This window comes from Pongo pygmaeus, chromosome 16 (genome assembly GCF_028885625.2).
Source record: "Pongo pygmaeus isolate AG05252 chromosome 16, NHGRI_mPonPyg2-v2.0_pri, whole genome shotgun sequence".
In the NCBI taxonomy this organism is placed as follows: Eukaryota; Metazoa; Chordata; class Mammalia; order Primates; family Hominidae; genus Pongo; species Pongo pygmaeus.
In genome coordinates, this window is record NC_072389.2 from 48,543,957 (window position 1) to 48,549,719 (window position 5,763).

At 40.7% G+C, this 5,763-nt stretch overlaps 1 protein-coding gene across 1 annotated transcript in view; it reads right to left on the bottom strand.

Moving 5' to 3' along the window:
* TGM7 (transglutaminase 7) overlaps positions 1-4,588 on the bottom strand; it is a 51,360-nt gene extending 46,772 nt beyond the window's left edge. Inside the window, exon 1 of the mRNA XM_054452155.2 lies at positions 2,663-4,588. The gene's annotated coding sequence lies outside the window, so the exon portion shown is untranslated. The remainder of the gene's footprint in view (positions 1-2,662) is intronic.
* Between the last annotated feature and the right edge of the window lie 1,175 nt (positions 4,589-5,763).

Below are 5,763 nucleotides of genomic sequence, written 5' to 3' on the forward strand. Positions count from 1 at the left end.
AAAAAGAAAAACCAAAATCTCCGTAGGGCATGATGACTCTGGAGAAGGGAAGGACACCTTGTGAGCTATTCGTCTAAGGAAGAGAGGAATTACAAACTAAAATATTAGTTGACCACTAATATTTTAACATTGTAATGTATTTTCTTGCTGTCCAGAAGTTTTAAATACCTGTATAGTTAAAGTTATTGGTTTTTTTCCTCTATTAATTTTGTTTGTATTTCTGCGTTCTTTAAGGACTTTCCTACCACCAGGGTTGTAATCATATTCTTTTATACTTGTTCTAATGCTCATCCAATTTAGGTTGTGTGTGTGCTATTTAGAAATTTGTGTTTGGTCTTCAATCCCTTTGGAATTTATGCTTGTGATTTGTGAGAAACAGGGTGCTAACATCATTTTCATAAATACAGGTCACCCCAGACCATATACTAAATAGTCCAGCCTTTCCTCATTGATTTGAAATGTCACCTTATCACACAGTCCGTTTTTAATTCTTTATTCCTTCGATTCATTTATTTATTGTGACATCAATACCAAACTATTTTTAATTATGACATTAAACTATATTTTGATTTTCTGGTGGTAATCTCTGATTTCAACATTACAATTTACTACTCATTTATTACTGATTTGAGCTTAAATCAGTCATCCGTACATTCATGTGATAAATATTTTTGAGTATTTATATGTTATGCACTGAACATAAAAATATTGTTGACTAGGCCGGGCGCAGTGGCTCACGCCTGTAATACCAGCACTTTGGGAGGCTGAGGCAGGCAGATCACGAGGTCAAGAGATCGAGACCATCCTGGCCAACATGGTGAAACCCCGTCTCTACTAAAAATACAAAAATTAGCTGGGCATGGTGGCGTGTGCCTATAGTCCCAGCTACTCGGGAGGCTAAGGCAGGAGAATCGCTTGAACCCGGGGGCTGAGGTTGCAGTGAGCTGAGATTGTGCCACTGCACTCCAGCCTGGTGACAAAGTGAGACTCCGTCTCAAAAAAAAAAAAAAAAAAATTATTGTTGACTGTACTCAACTGTTCAAATGTAAATTCAATGGATTGGGGCCTAGACTCTACTTTTTTAACTAAGGGTTTTTTTTGGGGGGAGGAAAGGGAATGGCAACATTTATTTTCCTTAAATATTGGTTAAGGTGCTGATGGATCCATAAACAAGAAAGATCAGCTTTGCTAACTTCTGAAGCAATACGTCTAAATATGAATAAGAGGTTGGGGCTCTAATGGAAAGCCTAAAAATGTGGACAAGGGCTGGGGAATGAGAAAAGCAGAATGCCATATAATATCCTAAAAGCCATTATTATTTCAATTTATTTCCTATCTTTAGTCTGACAATTAGGTGGCAAATGACTTTTCACATAAAAATTAGGGCAAGGTCTTTCCTCTTCCTCTATTAAACTTCCTTTGAGAGTTACACACAAAGTCATGCCCAGTGAACCATCACAACATCCTAGGAAGATCCTGTGTATATGTGCTCACAAGTACATTTAATTGCATGTTCCTACTCCCTCAGATTAGCCTTTTGCAAAGTTAACTCATTTAATCGTCAAAGAATACGGTAATTGTTGAGCAAAAGAAGATGAGGATCAGCTGAAAGTTGCAATCAGGGAGAAGTTTCAGGTTTATTCTATAAAGATAGAAATGACACCAGAAAGTCTACCACCTTTACATGGGTCAGAAAAGTTGAATGTATTTCCAAAGAGTCTTAAACTGTGGGTTCTTTAAAATTTTAATGCTTACCTCCCCCCGACACACACGCATATACAATAATTACAGGAGTTATTGATATCTGTTTGTGCATAAGAACTATAGTAATATTCAAATATAATTTGAGTACAAGAGTGGACCTCCATCCAACAAGTATTTGTTGAGCATCTACTATGTTGGGGGTAGAAAAGTGAACCAGACACAATTCCTTCCCTCAGTCAAGGAACTGCCCCTTCCCAGTCATGTGCTTTCTATCAATGTCCAAGACAGATAAGTAAGCAGTCTTGTAACTGCTTACTTACACGTGGGATGACAGAATTCTTGTTTACTCATAATTATTGACATCCAAGGAAATCTCAGCCTACTCTAAAGCTGATTATAAATTTCATAATTCCTGCTCTACACACTCTCCTCTCTTTAAACATCAAGTCTAATGTGATTAGCCAAGTTACATGACCTAATTTGCCGGCTTAATGCTATGTTACACCCCCTCCTTCATTACTGAAGTTAAAAGGCTTAGTCTTAAAGTCAAACTAGACATTACTAGACGGTCCCTATGGTTAAAAACCCACCTAGGCCGGGCATGGTGGCTCACGCCTGTAATCTCAGCACTATGGGAGGCCAAGGCGGGCAGATCACTTGAGGTCAGGAGTTGGATACCAGCCTGACCAACATGGTGAAACCCCATCTCTTCTAAAAATACAAAAAAAAAAAAAAAAAAAATTAGCCGGGCATGGTGGCGTGCACCTGTAATTCCAGCTACTCCAGAAGCTGAGGCAGGAGAATCACTTGAATCCAGGACGTGGAGGTTGCAGTGAGCCAAGATCGAGCCACTGCACTCTAGCCTGGGCAACAGAGCAAGACTCCGTCTCAAAAAAAACAAAACAAAAACAAAAACAAAAAAAAGCAAACAAACAAACAAAAACCCAAAAAACCTCACCTTATTAACTAGTTCTTTTATTCACCAAACTCTTCAAAGAGCTTCTCTTCAAAGGCTTCTCTTGCACCGGGAGAAAGCGGTTGGTTCCATTTGGGGCAGTCATATAGGGCTGTTTTCCAGGAGATGACATGTGGGATAAGTCCCACGGTAAGCAAGGGCTGCTTGAGGTTGGGTTTGGGATCACAAAATACATATGGAATAAGGTAGGACTTCAAGGTCTGAGATCACTGAAAAAGACCAAGGAAACACCTGGGTCCTGGAATATATTGGATACATACCATCTCCCAAAGATCATTAAGAAGACTTAAAGCTCCAGAAAGACGAAAAACGGGCATTCAGTTTTAAAACTCAGAAAGTACAAAAAGAAGCAACAGCACTGGCCTTTGAAGAACATATCTTCCAACAGTTGTTCTTAACCTGTTTTCATCTTCACTATTATGATACACTATTTTTGAAACCCTGACCCAGACTGGAGATTCAAAATAAGAAATTACTTTCCTTCCTTAAGTAGTTTATCTGGTCTAGAAGTAATCCCTAAAAGAGGAAGAGACCTGTTCATTAACTCTCATAACTACTCCAGAGCTCCATATCAGAATTTTAGAACAAAAACTTTCAAACTGAAATGGAGAAGCAAGAATTATTATCCAGCTTTGGTTCTCAATCTGGCTCACACCTCCAACTGTACAGATTACTGTTAATGAAACTGTGGTTCAGCACTAGTCTATACTGAATGCTGCTCCAAAGGCACAGGGTAAATATTGCTGACAGTACTTCTAAGTGCTCTGATGACTAGAGCTCGAGAGATGAATAATTCCTTAACTGAGCATGATGCTCAGTTAAGAGGTGGAGGGCATGCTTAATCTGGTAATCACTTATAGGAAATGTGGGTAATTTCTCTCGGGAGAACAAGCCCTGTTACTCATAAGGTGCTCTACCGGGCAGTGCTCAAGAGAATAGGCACTACTGCACTCCTAATTTAGGTCTGGCACACGTCCACATTCTCTAGATGACCTCCCTCCTCCCCTCTTTCCCCCCAAAAGTAATGAAATAATGGCTGATGGCATGATGTAAGCAGCATCATAGTGGAAGGTGTAACCTGGGCTTTGGAGTTAGATCTAGGTTTGAATTCTGGTACACTCTACTACATAGCTGAGAACACTCATTTCATTACAGTGTTGTTATTATTAGAGACAGGGTCTCACTCTGTCACCCAAGCTGGAGAGCAGTGGCATGATCTTGGCTCGACCTGCCAGGCTCAAGTAATCTTCCCACCTCAGTACCTGAGTAGCTGGGACTACAGGCATGCACCACCACCCCTGGCTAATCTTTGTATATATAGATAGATGGGTAGATAGATGGATAATTTTTTTTTTTTTTTTTTGGTAGAGACGGAGTTTCACCATATTGGCCAGGCTGGTCTCCAACTCCTGAGTTCAAGTGATCTGCCAGCCTTGGCCTCCCAAAGTGCTGGGATTAAGGCGTGTGCCACTGCGCCTGGCCTCATCACAGTGTTCTGCTTTTATCTGCTCCTGAAAGCTGGGGTGTGCTGTAGTAAACTTAGAAACAGGAAATACAGAACAGCCATTTTCTCCTGCTGATCATATTCCCTGCCAGTTTTCTACTACCTGGCCCACTGATCGCCTTGCCAGATGCCTTCCCAGCTGTAATAAGCCCTGTTTCCCAGGACTCAGTCATAGCCATAACCAATGCTTTCCCTAGAAATGGCTCTTACAAAGTCTCAGGAAAGCTGAAGTTAGACAACAATCTTTTTTTTTTTTCTTTTTAAGAGACGGGGTCTCACTCTGTCATCCAGGCAGGAGTGCAGTGGCACAATCACAGCTCGCTACCGCCTCAGCCTCCAGAGTATCCAAGACTATAAGCACAGACCACCATGCCCACTTATTTTTTTGTAGAGATGGGGATCTGACTTTGTTGCCTGGGCTGGTCTTAAACTCCTGGCTTTAAGTGATCCTTCTGCCTTGGCCTCCCAAAGTGCTGGAATTACAGGCGTAAGCCACCATGCCCAGCCTATACCACAACCCTTATTCAGCTGGTCTCCCCTGGGGAGCCTTCATCCAACAGAGCCAACACTGTCCTCTCCATACACTTAGGTTTGTGTTTGCTACTTGGTTTTTATATTAATCACCTTTCACATCCATTTATATGCAAAGTTAATAGAAATAAAGGATGCAATTTGTCATCAATGATGGTTCATAATAATCATTTAGGCACTTGTAGAATGAAAACTACTAAGGTTTCTAGGACTAAGAAGAAATACTAAAGTAATACACTTAGTACCACCAAAGCCACTACATTTTTTGAGGTGTATATTTCACAAGGTATGCATAATTTAGATGACAAATTAAGGCTCAAATTTTAAGGATGCATAGCTATTTCATTGATCTCACATGGCTCACTAGGCAACAGATTCCCATTTAAAAGGGATAATTGAGTTTAATGGGATGCTAACTATAAGGGGATGAGTAGGGTTAAGGGAAACCAAGTCAAGATATCCAGTCAGCAGTGTCCAGTCAGCAGTGTCCAGTAGAAATTTCTGTAACGATGAAATGTGCTACATCTACATCTAATACAGTAGCCAAAGCCACATGTAGTTATTAAGCACTTAAAATGTGGTCAATGTGACTAAGCCACTGAATTTATTAATTCCTTTAAATAGTCACATGTTGCCAATAGCTACCACATTGGACAGTACAGTTCAGGTCTAGCAAAGAGCCATCACAACTCCTAGGCCTGAAGAGGTGAAGTAAAGGAACAATTACTGAAACCTGAGACGATGCAGAATTAGAACTCTTATCTTACAGGAAAGGATTACATGGCAGGAGCTGTAGCCTTTGACAGAAGAATGCTGCCACTGCCAACTTGCAAACCAACAGGGGAAGAATTGGGAATAAATACCAACTCACTCTCACTCTTCTTCTTGCCCCCATTCCCCTCTGGTGCCTCTGACTGGTGGAACTCAATCAAAAAGTAAAGAGAGCTCCTTGATGCAGTCCATAAAGGTCAGCCTCTTGGAGCACAGAACAGTGAAAGGTGGAGAGTATATCTGGAACAAAACATTATTATACCCCGTGCAAAATGAA